Source organism: Manis javanica, chromosome 9 (genome assembly GCF_040802235.1).
Source record: "Manis javanica isolate MJ-LG chromosome 9, MJ_LKY, whole genome shotgun sequence".
Classification (NCBI taxonomy): Eukaryota; Metazoa; Chordata; class Mammalia; order Pholidota; family Manidae; genus Manis; species Manis javanica.
The window spans coordinates 31,169,174-31,184,092 of NC_133164.1; the positions used below are offsets into that span (position 1 = coordinate 31,169,174).

The 14,919-nt window shown below is 37.8% G+C and overlaps 1 long non-coding RNA gene across 2 annotated transcripts in view; it reads right to left on the reverse strand.

Moving 5' to 3' along the window:
* Positions 1 to 2,563: 2,563 nt before the first annotated feature.
* The window catches only part of LOC108399267 (uncharacterized), an 89,013-nt gene continuing 76,657 nt past the window's right edge, over positions 2,564 to 14,919 (reverse strand). For both annotated transcript variants that reach the window (XR_001853614.3, XR_012121047.1), the window contains exon 5: positions 2,564 to 5,670. This is a non-coding gene — a long non-coding RNA (uncharacterized lncRNA). The remainder of the gene's footprint in view (positions 5,671 to 14,919) is intronic.

Consider the following 14,919-nt stretch of genomic DNA (forward strand, 5'->3'; position numbering starts at 1 on the left):
ACAGAATTAAAAAATTCATCAAAGAGATCATCATCATGACCAAGAGGGATTTATTCCAGGGATGCAAGGATGGTACAATATTAAAAAACAATCGACATCATAAACCACACCAACAAAAAGGACAAAAACCATATGATCATCTCAACAGATGCTGAAAAAACATTTGAAAAAATTCAACATGCATTCTTGACAAAAACTCTCAACAAAATGGATATAGAGAGCAAGTACCTCACATAATAAAGGCCATATATGACAAACCCACACCCAACATCGTACTTAACAGCAAAAAGCTGAACACTTTTCCTCTAAGATTGGGAACAAGACAAGGATGCCCACTCTCACCACTTTTATTCAACAAAGTACTGGAGATCCTACCAATGGCAATCAGACAACACAAAGAAATAAAAGGCATCCAGATTGGTTAGAAGAAGTTAAACTGTCACTCTTTGCAGATGACATGATATTGTACATAAAAAAACTCTAAAGAATCCACCCAAAACTACTAGAACTAATAACTGAATTCAGCAAAGTTGTAGAATACCAAATTAGTACACATAAATCTGTGGCATTCCTATACACTGATGAACTAGCAGAAAAGAAATCAGGAAAACAACTCTATTCACAATTGCATCAAAAAGAATAAAATCCCTAGGAATAAGCCTAACCAAGGAGGTGAAAGACCTATACCCTGAAAACTACAAGACACTTATGAGAGAAATTAAAGAGGACATCAATAAATGGAAATACATCCCATGCTCATGGATAGGAAGAATTAATATTGTCAAAATGTCATCCTGCCTAAAGTAATCTACAGATTCAATGCAATCTGTATCAAAATACCAACAGCAATCTGCAATGAACTGGAACAAATAGTTCTAAAATACATATGGAACCACAAAAAGACCCAAATTGCCAAAGCAATCCTGAGAAAGAAGAACAAAGCTGGGGGAATTACACTCCCTCACTTCAAGCTCTACTACAAAGCCATAGTAATCAAGACGTTAGTACTGGCACAAGAACAGACCCATAGATCAATGGAATAGAACAGAGAGCCTTGATATAAACCCACACATATATGGTCAATTAATACACAATAATGGAGCCATGGATATACAATGGGAAATGACAGCCTCCTCAACAACTGGTGTTGGCAAAACTGGATAGCTACATGTAAGAGTATGATACTGGATTATTGTCTAACTCCATACACAAAAGTAAACTTGAAATTGATCAGACCTGAATGTAAGTCATGAAACCATAAAACTCTTAGAAGAAAACATAGGCAAAAATCTCTTGAATATAAAGATGAGCAACTTTTTACTGAACTCATCTCCTCAGAAAAGGGAAGGCAAGGGAAACAAAAGCAAAATGAACAAATGGGACTACATCAAGCTAAAAAGTTTCTGTACAGCAAAGGACACCATCAGCAGAACAAAAAGCATCCGACAGTATGGGACAATATATCGGACATATCTGATAAAGGGTTAACATCTAAAATATATAAATAATTCACATGCCTCAACACCCAAAAACCAAATAACTCAATTAAAAAATGGGTGGAGATCTGAAAAGACACTTCTCCAAAGAAGAAATTCAGATGGCAAACAGGCACAGGAAAAGATGCTGCACATTGCTAATTATCAGAGAAATGCAAATAAAAATCACAATGCGGTAGCACCTCACCCCAGTTAGGATGGCCAGCATCCAAAGGAACAACAAATGCTGGTGAGGATGCAGAGAAAGGGGAATGCTTCTACACTGTTGGTGGGAGTGTAAACTAGTTTAACCACTGTGGAAAGCAGTATGGAGGTTCCTCAAAAAACTAAAAATAGAAACAAAATTTGACCCTGTAATTTCACTCCTAGGAATTTACCCAAAGAAAACAAAATTCCTGATTCAAAAAAACAAGTCTACCCTCACCCCTCTGCAAACAGAAGTGGTATTCTCTAGTCAATACTGAGTATCGTTTCCAAAATCAGAGATATATCTTTTTCTTCATTTTACTCGTTGTCTGAGCCTATGTCCACTCCCTCTTAAGAAAAAAAAAAAAAAGCTTTATTTTCTTGGTTTCCATGACACTTCTCTCTCTTTGTTTCCTCCTGCCTCCATGGCCATTTATTCTCTCATTCTCCTTTGGAGACTTCTCCCCTTCTGCTCATTCTCTAAATATGACAGCACTCAGGCCTCATCCTGCTTCCTGAGCCTTATTCTACTGAAGTGATTTCCTCCAAACATATGACTCTGAATGTCACTTATATGCATATGATCACAAAATGTGTGTCTCCATCATTTCTTTTTTTTCCTTGGTATCATTAATATACAATTACATGAGCAACATTGTGGTTACTAGATTTCCCCCATTATCAAGTCCCCACCACATACCCCATTACAGCCACTGTCCATCAGCAAAGTAAGATGCTATAGAATCACTACTTGTCTTCTCTGTGCTATACTGCCTTCCCTGTGCTCCCCCCAACTATTATGTGTGCTAATCATAATGCCCCTTCCCCCCTTATCCCTCCCTTCCCACCCATCCTCCCCAGTCCCTTTCCCTTTGGGAACTGTTAGTCCATTCCTGGGTTCTGTGATTCTGCTGCTGTTTTGTTCCTTCAGTTTTTCTTTGTTCTTATACTCCACATATGAGTGAAATCATTTGGTATTTGTCTTTCTCTGCCTGGCTTATTTCACTGAGCATAATACCCTCTAGCTCCATCCATGTTGTTGCAAATGGTAGGCTTTGTTTTCTTCTTATGTCTGAATAATATTCCATTGTGTATATGTACCACATCTTCTTTATTCATTCATCTACTGATGGACACTTAGGTTGCTTCCATTTCTTGGCTATTGTGAATAGTGCTGCAATATTTACAATATCATGCATTTGTCTTTTTCAAACTGGGCTCCTGCATTCTTAGGGTCCACCATTTTTTATTCCAAATCTCCAGATGCATATTTATCTGTATTAGTTTCATGGAGCTTCTGTAACAAAGTACCACAAACTGGATGGCTTAAAAAATAGAAATTTGTTGTCTCACAGTTCTGGAGGTGAGAAGTCCAAAGTTACAGTGTCAGCAGGGTTGATGCCTTCTGAGGGCTGTGAGGAAGAATATGTTCCATTTCTCTTTCCTATATTCTCACAGCTTTAGGCATTATTTGGCTTGTAGATAACATTCTTCCTGTGTCTTCGTATCATCTCCCCTCTGTTTTTGCCTTTATGTCCAAATTTCTCCTTTTAATAAGGACACATTCATATTGAATAGGGTGGGCCCTAATACCTCATCTTTACTTGATCCTCTGTAAAGACCCTGTTTCCAAATAAGGTTATATTCACAAGTGCTGGCACTTAGGACTTCAGCATCTTTTGGGGGTACACAATTCAATCCACCACAACATCTAACTGCTGCCCTGATACTCCTCCTGGATGGGAATGTCAAACTTAATATGTGCAAAACAAAAATCTTGATTGATGCTTTGGCCAACAGAGTTTTCTTTAGGCTTATTTACTTTAACAAGTAGTACCACCGTCTACTATCTTAGATAACATTCTTCATGATTCTCTTTTCCTCATGCCACACAGCCAATACCTCAGTAAAGTAAGATAGCTCCATCACATGCTCTGAATCTGTCCACTTCTCTCTACACTACCATTTTGTTCCAAGCCACTGTCATCTCTTACCTGCACCATGGAAATAGCCACCAATTTCCATTCTTGCCTCTCTACAATCTAGAATCCATCCTGTCACAAGGAAGTTTTGTCTTAAATTTCATTTATTTTTGGTCAAAGTAAAATATACACATAATTTTTAAATATATGATAGTTTAAAAACTTCAGTGAAAAATAGCAATTCCTGATCTCTCCTCTTCTTATTCCTAACTTCCTTGTTTCCTTTGAGTTTGCATCCATATTTCTAAATAATATGATTGTTATTTCTTGATTTATGGATTTATTATCTATTGGCTTCCTTTCATGGTTGATGAAAACTTACCTCTCCTATACCACCATTGCCCACTTCTCTTCCCTTATTTATCTCAGAATAGGAATACTACTATTTTCTTATTCAATTTATCAGGGTTTTCATTATTTTGTTGTTTAAGTGTATATTAATTCTAGAGCTAGGTAGTCCCTTTTCATGTGTTTTGTGTTTTACTTGTGGATGTAATTTTTATGAGAGCTTGGATAATTCAAATGTCAGACAATAGTTTTTATTTTATCTTCAAACTTAATCATTTGAATGGGTATAAAATTCTAGGTGAAAATAACTTTCTTTGGTACTCTGTAAGCAGTCTTCCATTGCCTTTTGTCAGTAGCATCATTACTTTAGAATAGTTTAATGGTATGTTAAACATTGTTCCTTTGTGACCTGTTTTTTTTCTCTCTAGAAGCTTCTAGAAGCCTCATTTCCATGGTGCTCTTCTATATCATAATAAGGTCTTGAAGTAGGTCTCTTATTCATTCTCCTGGGAATTCTGTAAACTTCCAATCTAAAGATTCATATCCTCTAATTGGAGGAAGTGTTTTTATATTATTTCTTAATGTCTTCTCCTAATTCTTAGATCTCTCAAATACTCTGAGTTAAATGATATACACCCTGATCTTCCAAGTCTTGTTTTTCCTCTTCTTTTTTTCCATCATTTTTTTTGGTCTACTTTTTGGAAGATTTCTTCAACTTTATTTCCCAACTATTTTCTTGTGTTTTTCATTTCATCTAATCTTTTATTTGTTCCTTTCTTGTTTCCTTTCTTGTATTAGATATGCAATATTTTATCTTCTTAATGACAGTAAAGATTAAAAGGTAATAATTATGGTGTTCTTTGATTTACCTGTTTCTTCCAGGATTTTCTTCCATGTTTGTCTTTAGCTCTCTTTCTACTGGAGAAGTAAATTGGAGGTCTTTCTCAAATGTCTGATTATTACTATTATTATTAATAATAAATATAATGTATTATTATATAAACTAGATATGGTTTATATTTAATAGTGCTTAGAAACCATATATAGTCCATGATCAGGACTGATCAAGTGGTGGGCTTCACTAAAGGGCAGATAATCAGGGAAGTATGTGAATGTATGTTCTGTGGGAATTTTCAGGTCCTTTTGAGAAAAGTTTCCTACAGTTTCTTGCCTGTTGGCATATAGACCAACATTCATACCATAAGCAAGTAAAAAGGAATGGGAATCACACTTTACTCAATTTGCAGGCTTTAAATTTATATTCATCCCCACACTGCACATACCTGTCCTTCACTCTGCTATGTGCCGCTGATTTCTTTGCTCCTCAAGTTCAGATTCATAAAATGCACACTCTTTGCTTGCTACAGAGGACATCATCTTGATGCATGACTGGGCATGGGCATCTTGGAGACTAACAGTTTCATATATTAACTTTCATCCAATCCCTTTATTTCCAGACCTTTGCCTTATTCCACCCTCTGTGCTACCTCACGACTTCAAGTCCTAGAAGTAGGAATTGACGCACTCCTCTTTGGTATTCTCTTCACACACACTTTACATTATAAATACCTGCTTCTATCTAAGTCACTTATCATTCCTCTGTCCATCTGTTTCCATTTTCCAAAAATATGTGGTAATGTTTTAGCTCCTGCTGTCTCCTCTTCTTCTATCATTGTTCTTATGCCTTTTTTATTCCTTTATTATTATTTCAGCAAAGTCTTTAAAATAAAAGGAGAAAAAAACATGTGGTCAATCATTCATCCTTAACATTTTTAACCAAATTAATGTTTGAATTCTCCAATTTAAAATTGTTTAAAATTCTCCAGTTAATTTTTATCACATTCAAAATAAAATCCAAATACATCACTATGGCCTTCAAGGCTCCGTGTGATCTGATTCCTTGTATCTTTCTGCCCCATCATTTACCCACCCCCTTTTATTTACTACACTCCCACCACACTGACCTCCTGTCTGTAGTTTAAAGGCTTTGTCCTCAAGTCTTCACATGGCTTGCTTCTTTTTGTTATTCAGAGTTCAGCTTAATATCACATCTTTAGAGAAACCTTCCTGACTTTCCTTACCCAAAGTATTGCCCCTTTGGCACACTATTATATCAATTTATCTTGTTTTTAGAATATAATTTTTCTCATATATTATGTGTAAATCAGTTTATTGCCTATATCTTCACCACTAGAATGTAAGTACAAAGGCTTTACCAAGCTTGCCTACTGCAGTGTCTCCAGTGCATGACATGCCATTAGATACCCAATACATATCTACTAAATTACAAACACTGAGTGTTACTATCTTCATATACCAAATTGGGCAAAACACATATATCTCCTCTGACACAAGAAAGGAATTTTGGAGAATCTTTGAAGAATTTATTCTAGAAGATTCACTCTAAAATACAAGATACTGCAAACAGGAGAAAACTAGAGATGCAGGACAGGCACTCAATATTTGGAAAAAGAATCACGTTAGTGTCATGTAAACCAAGGGAGAAGTGAAGAGAGAGAGCTATGAAACACTGCCAACATATCAAAGCTGTAGGATGGAGAACAGATCTATAGATTCAGTGACTTTTTAAAAAGAGAATTTCAGGAGCAAGGTGAATATAGGAGGCAGAATTTGGAGAGTTAAGGAATGTGAGCTAGTTAAGAGGTGAAGGCTGGGGTGCAGGGGACCATAGGGCATTGGGCTGTAGTACATGATTAGTCATTCAAAATCATTAGCTGGGAGGGAAGGTGAGGCATAAACTGAGTGTTGTCAGTCTGCTCTCTCTAGCCCCACTCCATTGCCTGAGTCAGATATTTTCTGGTGAGAAGAAAATCTCCATTTTCATTGCAGCCTTCTCAAATACTGCTTTGCTCTTTGTCTTTCCCCATCTTTTTCTGTCTCTTCTCCCTGCCTCCTCTCCCTCCATTCCTCCTTTTATCCATTGTTGGTCTCACTGTACTTATCTTCAGCTGTATGTCTGCAGGTGACTTCCATAAGCTGGTGATTCTCACAGTGTGGGGCCCAGACCAGTGGCACCCACATTACCTGAGAGCTCTGAGAAATGCTGGCATTGGGCCCCACTCCAAAACTAATGAATGGGAAGCTCAGGAGTGGAGCCCAGCTATGCGTTAACAAGCTCAAAGTTGATTTTGATGCACGTTAAAATTTGATAACCACTGCCATAAGCTACAACCTGCTTTCTGAGCCTTCCTCTAAGCTCAGGATCTGCTTTTTTCTCTTTTTAAAAAGTCACTGAATCTATAGATCTGTTCTCCATCCTACAGCTTTGATATGTTGGCAGTGTTTCATAGCTCTCTCTCTTCACTTCTCCCTTGGTTTACATGACACTAACGTGATTCTTTTTCCAAATATTGAGTGCCTGTCCTGCATCTCTAGTTTTCTCCTGTTTGCAGTATCTTGTATTTTAGAGTGAATCTTCTAGAATAAATTCTTCAAAGATTCTCCAAAAGCTCAGGTCCCTGTGAGCCAAAAGTGGTGGCCCAACAGTCATGCTCAGAATCGTCTCCTGCTATTTTCCAAAAGCCCCCAACTTGTCTTTCCCTGGTAGCCTTTCTGCTCACCAGTCCTCATTCGAAATGCTTTCAAATCTCTTTATCATTCTAACAGGTCTGCAGCATATTTTATTTTCTTATATCCTTTTTATATTGTGATTAGTTTACATAACTAATTTTAACACTCTGTGGCTGTTCAGTACAAATTTATTCACTGTTAATTGTATTTCCTCTTGTGCAAATCATCTTTGCCAGTTTAGCTCTTTGAGATCTTGATATTTTAATAAATATTGAAGTTCTTTATACACTGGAGGTATGAATTCTGTTAATCAAATTTATCCCCAATATTTTCTTGTTCTGTTGGCTTTTAAAGTTTTATCCTATTGCTTTTAATTGGAATGAATTTTAAAGTCAATACTATAATATGTAATAAATTGTAGACAAATGTGTGACTTTGTCTCAGTATTTTGTATTTTCAATAATTAGAAAATTATCATTCCTACAGAATTGAGATAAATGTTACACTGTCATTTCTAGTGGTTTTCCACAGCTTAAAAAGTATGTAACACTTTCCCTGGTTCACTTGGGCTTATGGTATAAAATATCATAAGGCTAATTATATCCCAAATACTTATTAGTTAATGATTACTTTCCCAACTGCTTCATTAAACTTCATTTTTCAGAGGCAGTAGAGTGTAAAGGTTAAGATACGGCTTTGAAGACCAATGGCCTGAATTTAATGGTAGCTCCAGCTCTAGCTGACCTCAGAAAAGGTACCCTAACTTTCAGCTTCTTTATCTTCTAATAGCATGCTCACCAGCTTCACTGTGACAATGAAATGAGTCAGTTCAGCATCCAGCACACAGCAAGTGATTAGTAAATGTTAGCTATATAATAATACTTCAAAATTCATTAGATTCCCTTTCTGGCCTCTTTCTTATTAATCTTATTAATCATATTATTTTTTGTCTATTAATCATATTATTTTAGTTATGGTTATTTCCAGGTATAGGCTGTTTTGAGGCTTGTCTCAATACCCCCTTTTCAGAACATCGCATATGAAATGCATATGGTGTAACGACTGACTTGACCAAGCAGCAAAGAAGCTTAGTAGGTAGAACCTGAGTTGACTTGAAAGAGGAAATGAGGAAGAGTTTGAAAGATGCCACTGCAGTCAGATGGGCCTTGGCAGGTAGGCAAAACACATGTGATGCTTTCCTAGAGGAAACCAGCCTTGGAACAGAGGTAGGGCTTTAGACAGGGAGGAGGAGGTTTCACAGGACAGGATCTGTGTGAGAAGAAAGCGAGGAGGGAAGAAAGGCAAAGAACCGAAAACAGTCAGTCCCGTCAATGAGAACTGCACTGCTCCATCCACACAGCTCGGTTACCTCTGTGACGGGAAACGGGTCTAAGCACATCCCTCAGCACTCACTCAGCAGGCTTTGCTCATACATAGCCAGTGGCATGAAGTAAAACATGGATCTACGTTTATTGCTAAGGTCTAGTCTATTTTGCTTAGGTGTTTAAATGCAAAGTTACTGATTTTTTTTATTGGCTGGATATTCAAGATACTAAGTTTTGCTCTAAAACTTTGGAACTGCTTTTTATTGGTGCCTCCAGATATTCCTCAGTATGTATTTACATGAATTTTTAAAATCATTTATATCATTTCAAACTTACCTAAAGCCCCTTGACCATTATTTCAGCATGCTCAATCGTTTTGGCCTTATTCCACATTTGAAATTATGATTTGTATTTCCCAATAGATTTCTGCTCAAATGACATCTTGACTCCTAAGCTTTGTTTTACATTACCTAAGAGCACACGGCGTTACCTTCAGAGAGGGTAGGTGCATATTACACTGGAAAGCTGTGCTGGGCCTGATCCGTGAGTCTGCCTTACGACCGATTTATGCCACTTAAAGTAATCTAGTATGCACTTGGTAATTGAAATCCTTCCATTACCCTCACTCCAGACCATTTAAATATTTCTCTTTCAGATGCAATTATGTCAGGAGGTGAGCCAAATGGTTTGGGAAAGACATGGGCATTTCCAACAAGAAGGCTTTTGGCTGCCCACCAAAAAGTTGGTTGGTGTTCATAATTCCAAGTGAGCTCTCCTCTCTGCAAGATGCCCATTTATAAAGAGCATTGGCAGTCCTTCTTATTCTAGGAGAATGCTTGAGATCTGGGTTGACCAATGTTAATGGTGGCAGTCACTAGGAGAAGGCTACCTTATATTTCTTCACGGCTTGATTTTTTTTGTTACCCCAAAATTCCCCCCATTGCTTCTTGTCTTCAGCCCTGAATTGAAGCTTTTCACATCATGTGAAGCAGTGCCATGTCTTTTTAATATCTTACCCCTCAGAGATGCATTTTTAGCTTCAGTGCAAGCTTGCCCCATAATTGTAAGTTTGAAAAGAAAGGTTTGGGATATTAACAGAACTAGCAAATTCTAGGCTAAAGCATCAATAATGTGCTTAGACAGATGCTTGCTCTGTATTTATGTATAAGAATGCTGCTGAACCACAGCATGCAAACTAAATAATTCAGTGGAATGCATAGAGAACACTAATCATTCTATATTCTAATAACTGTTTTATGAAAAGCTTTTCATTTAACTCTCAAAACTGACTCATAAATCGACACTTGGATAATGCAGTGGAGTTATATTTAACTCTAGAACTCTCCTCACATGTCAGGTTTCGAATCTGCTTCTAAGTAAATGTCCTTTTTGGGGCTCATTATGACTATTCCTGTCTTCACTCAAAACAAACCTATTATGTATGTTCATTTCCCTTCTCTTGACTTCTGGCTGTCAGATTTATACCTCTTCCAATCCATGTTATCTTGGCCTGTAGCAGCAATATCACACCCAAGGACTGGGAGCCCAAGCTGGTCAGATGTTGCCAGAGAGTACCTAACGAATGTTGTCCCATGGGTCCATTCCACTCAAGAAATGGCCTAAAGTAGTATTACAGATGAGGCTTATAATGAGCCACTGGAAGAATTATTAATAAATGGCTGATTGAAATCCACGATTAATAATAGACCAACTTTACTGAAACACAGAACAAATACATCCAGCCAAATCACACAGACAGGTGTACCCCAGTGCCAGCCCAAGGATTTGAAATCAGAGGGATGAAGTTGGCAAAGTATAAAAGATGAACAAATAGGCTTGTCATATAAAGCTACTGTTGTAACAGTCATCTCAGCTTCTGTGCCCAGGGAGGATCTAGTTAAAAATTCTACTCAAAGTACATTAATTTCTTAGTCCAATTCTCCTCAAAAGATGCACTTTACTAAAACACAATCTTCTACACAGAGGGTACCAAAATGTCTCAAGTACCCTTGATTTTACCAGAAAAAAATGTAGTAGCAGGACCTGAATAACCATTCTGTTGATAAATGGAGGAAATGGGTTATTTTATCAGTTTATCTGATATCTTTTATGGATACTGACATCACCATTAAAATTACCCTTTAATCTTTAGAAAAATAGTCTTAAATGCTCTGTGAATTTTACATTCCTGGGTACTTTGACATTTAAAAATATAAAGTTAGCATTTTTAGTTCAGCTTATAATAAGTGTGTCCTTATTGTGTACAACATAATGTGTGTGTGTGTGTGTGTGTGTGTGAAGAGAGAGAAAGAAAAATCTGTTTGAGCTTATATACCCCATTAATGAGCACACAAATCTCAGTCCAAAACTCTAAGGTTTAACAGTGATAAAGATTCACTTAGTGGCTTTGGACAAGTTATTGAATTTTTGGTTACTTCAGTCACAGGTTGGAAATCCTATACTAACACACCTTTCAGAGTGCATGTTCTCTAACTCAGTTGTAAACATTTCTGAAAATATGGCCTAATATCTTCACGTCTCAACAGAGCAGTGGTAAGCAGAGCATGAGATTTTGACTGAAATGCAAAAAGCAAGCAGCTGTGTTCCAGAGTTTGGTCCAAGAGAATGATTTCCTCATTGTAGTCCACGAATAGATTTAATATTAAATAGATTTAATATTAAAATCTTTATGAACTTGTGGTATTGTTAGGCCCAGAGCTCAAATAAGTGGAATAACATCAAAGTAGGAAATTTTACCCAATAAAACAAGACAGTTGGAAAAGGAGGCCCATGGCCTGGCGTTCGGTCCCTTGGACCCTTTGCACCACACCCACGAGCAGCAGCCACCTCTCCTGAGCCCTGGGGGCCACCTGGCTCCGCAAGCTGCTGGCTGGGAAGCAGATGAGGGGGCCCCACTGCCCAGAGCTCCAGACCAGTTTGCCACCAGCTGTGAATCCAGGTTCTTAGAACATGGTGGAAATGGTTAGGTATTGATCTCTTTTACTTTAAATTCTGCTAATCACAATTCATTTTTTTTTGGCATTATTTGGAGAGAGGATGTCTTTTCATGGAAATTCATCCAAAAGAAATTCAAATGCACTCTCAAAACTTAAAAAAGAAATTGCTTATTTTAGGAGGATATTTGTTTTGTGACCTATGGAATAATTTAAATCTCAATTCCCAGAACATCAAACTGCCCTCCTCTTTGGCAGTTTTATACAGAGAATGAAATACTGTGTTTGATCATTAAACATAAGCATTATGTATAAAGAAAAAAGCCCACATTATTTTTTTCCTTTATTCTATCTTCTTATTCCATGGCTAAAGCTCCTAATGTGGAGATGGGAATTTTGTAAACTCCCTCAACGACAATCACTTCAGGGAAAATTTGGAAAGATAATTAGGGAAATTGACCCTTTCTCAGAAAGCTGAACTGAAATGAAAATATAAACTATTCAGGTCAGGCCAAAAACACGTGGAGCTAATTTGCAGAGGATAATTCTGATCTGGGTATGAGGAATTGGCAACAACGTGAATCAGATGTGGAAGCTGTACCAAAATCCAGACTCCGTAAGTGAAGAGCACTGAACAGTTAGGTGCAAACCACATCATCTCACGTGCTCCGTCTGGGTCCGCAGCAGGGTCCTGCAGGAGAGATGAATGCACTGCAAATACTCTTCCCCCATTCATTCACTCACTCACTCCTTTAGCCTTTCCTTCATTTTCCATGTGTAGATATATTGAACAAGACCTAAACCAGGCCCTACATTCTGTGCTTCAGATACAGAGATGACTACAAGATAATCTTCATCTTTAAGGTATGCACAGCCTACAGCAAGAATCATATGAGCAAATACCACACAGAGAGGTGAGTACAGTAAGGAAGAAAGGTACAGAGTGATAAAGCAGGACAGAGAACTTAATTCAGTTTAAGGGAAAGAGGTGATATCCAAGCTAAGTCCTGAAGGCTGAGTTGGGATGACAGGCAGACCAAGTCGGATGGGGTAGGACTCCAAATAATGGAAACCTGTGGACATGAGACACTGTGATATACGATGTGAATGATCACAGCATTCCATATGGCCATAGTATTACCATATGGCTACGAAATAGACAAAGTCCATATCCTGAAGAGATTTCCATGCCATTCTAAATGGTCTTTTCTTAGTACTGAAGGTATAACAGTAGACCCGAGAAATATTTTAAGCAGAGCAATGGCATCATTCGTTATATCATTTTTTTAGCTTTCCCTTTAATTTTTCTCATTTTTATGTATTATGTGCTATATTATATAAAATTACACAGAAATACATAAAATAGTTTGTAATATTTTTACATTTTTGAGTAATTTTTTAATTTTAATTTTTCTATTTAGTGCATTTACAGTTTCAAAAATCAAAACCATCAAAATATCTGCAATGAATTGTCTCATAATCCATCCCCACCCCAAAACATCCATCTCAAATGCCCCTATCCAACAGATGGCCACTTTTCTAAATTGCTGAAAATTTTAAATAAATATAAATATGTATTTTATTTTTCTCCTTTCTTACATAAAGTTTAACATCTATGTCTGGTTCTGCGCCTTTTTAAAAAATGTAGTACTATATCTCAGAGATTTTTTTCCATACCAACATGTAAAAGGCTTCTTGTCTTTTGTAACTGCTTGGCATTTATAAAGGAATACTCTCATCGCAAAGCAAAAGGATTGGGGACCTGGGAAACTGCAGAAATCTAGGCAAGAAATGATAAGAGCCTTGTGAAAGAGCAGATCTGAGAGACTGGAGATATATCAAGGAGACAATCAACAAAATTTGAAGATAAATTGAGGAGGAGGTGAGGTCAAGAAAAGAATCAAAGATGACTCTGGAATTCTGGCCAGGGCAACTGGAACAGTGTTAGAATATGAAGGTCTTACTGAGAAAAGGAACTCACTAAAGAAGCAGGTTGGGACACGCAGGACTGGAGGGAGATGATGAGTTGAGGTGTCAACACGTGGAATTTGTGTATCCAGGGAGAGCTGTTCAGTAGTAAGTATGGAGTTCAGGAGAGAGGTGAGAGGCACAGTGTTTGGAATTATTAGAATATAGTCAGTGATTAAAGCCACAGATATGGATAAAATCATGCAGCAAAAATACGAAACAAGAAACTAAAAGGAGGTGAAGGTAGAATCCACTACATTTAAGAGGCAGGTGGAGGGAGTGGAATAAACACTACATGACATTAGGATTAGAACAGGTTTTTCTAAACCCTGTCCTACAGAGGTGTTCAACACATGCACATACACACACACACACACACACACACATACACACGTGTTCCATGGTCAGAGATCCTGGAGATTCATAATATACATTACCATATTAAAGGCTGGTAATACCTAATAACTCATTTTGGAAAATACCGCATCAAAGTCTTTCTCCATAAAGACTGGAAAGTATTACCTTTAGATCTGGAGAAGACTGTGTCAGCCCCGGGCTCTGCTTCTGAGGACCCTGCCTTGGCTCTCTCATAACCTTTGCCTTTGCCATGGAATGAAAAGCCCACAAAACCAGCCATGTATGTCCACAGGGTGTTTGTCCTACCCCTATCCCCACAGCTAGACCATGCTCTGGGTATCTGGGATCCTAGAATTTGCTGCCCTCATGGCCCTAAATCTGCACTCAGGACCTAGGTGGTCCTTGATATGGTCTATTCTCCTGAGGTAGGAGTATCCGCCCTCTGATGTAAATGGCAGTGAGCCCAACTTGTGGTCCAGAAGTGCTCATGGGGAGTGTGGAAGAAGCTTGGATAGGGAAGCTGAGGTATCCATACAGGTATGCATAAGAATCCTCATAAAGTTGGTGGGACCTGGGGGTCGGAGGAAAAAGCTGACAGACCAATGGCCAAAGGCTGGGGCCCACTCTGCTCACTTCATCACATCAGCCAAAGAGTCTGGGAATTCTAAACTCAAACTAGCCTTCCAGGCCACTGTGACTGTAAATTAATCAAGTTGGAAGACAGCATATATTTAATTTAGCAGCGTGTTAGCTGGATTTATAGCTTGTAAATATTTAGACATATGGTATATGGGCCTCTATTTGTATTCCTGAGCTGGCCCCACAGTTTATG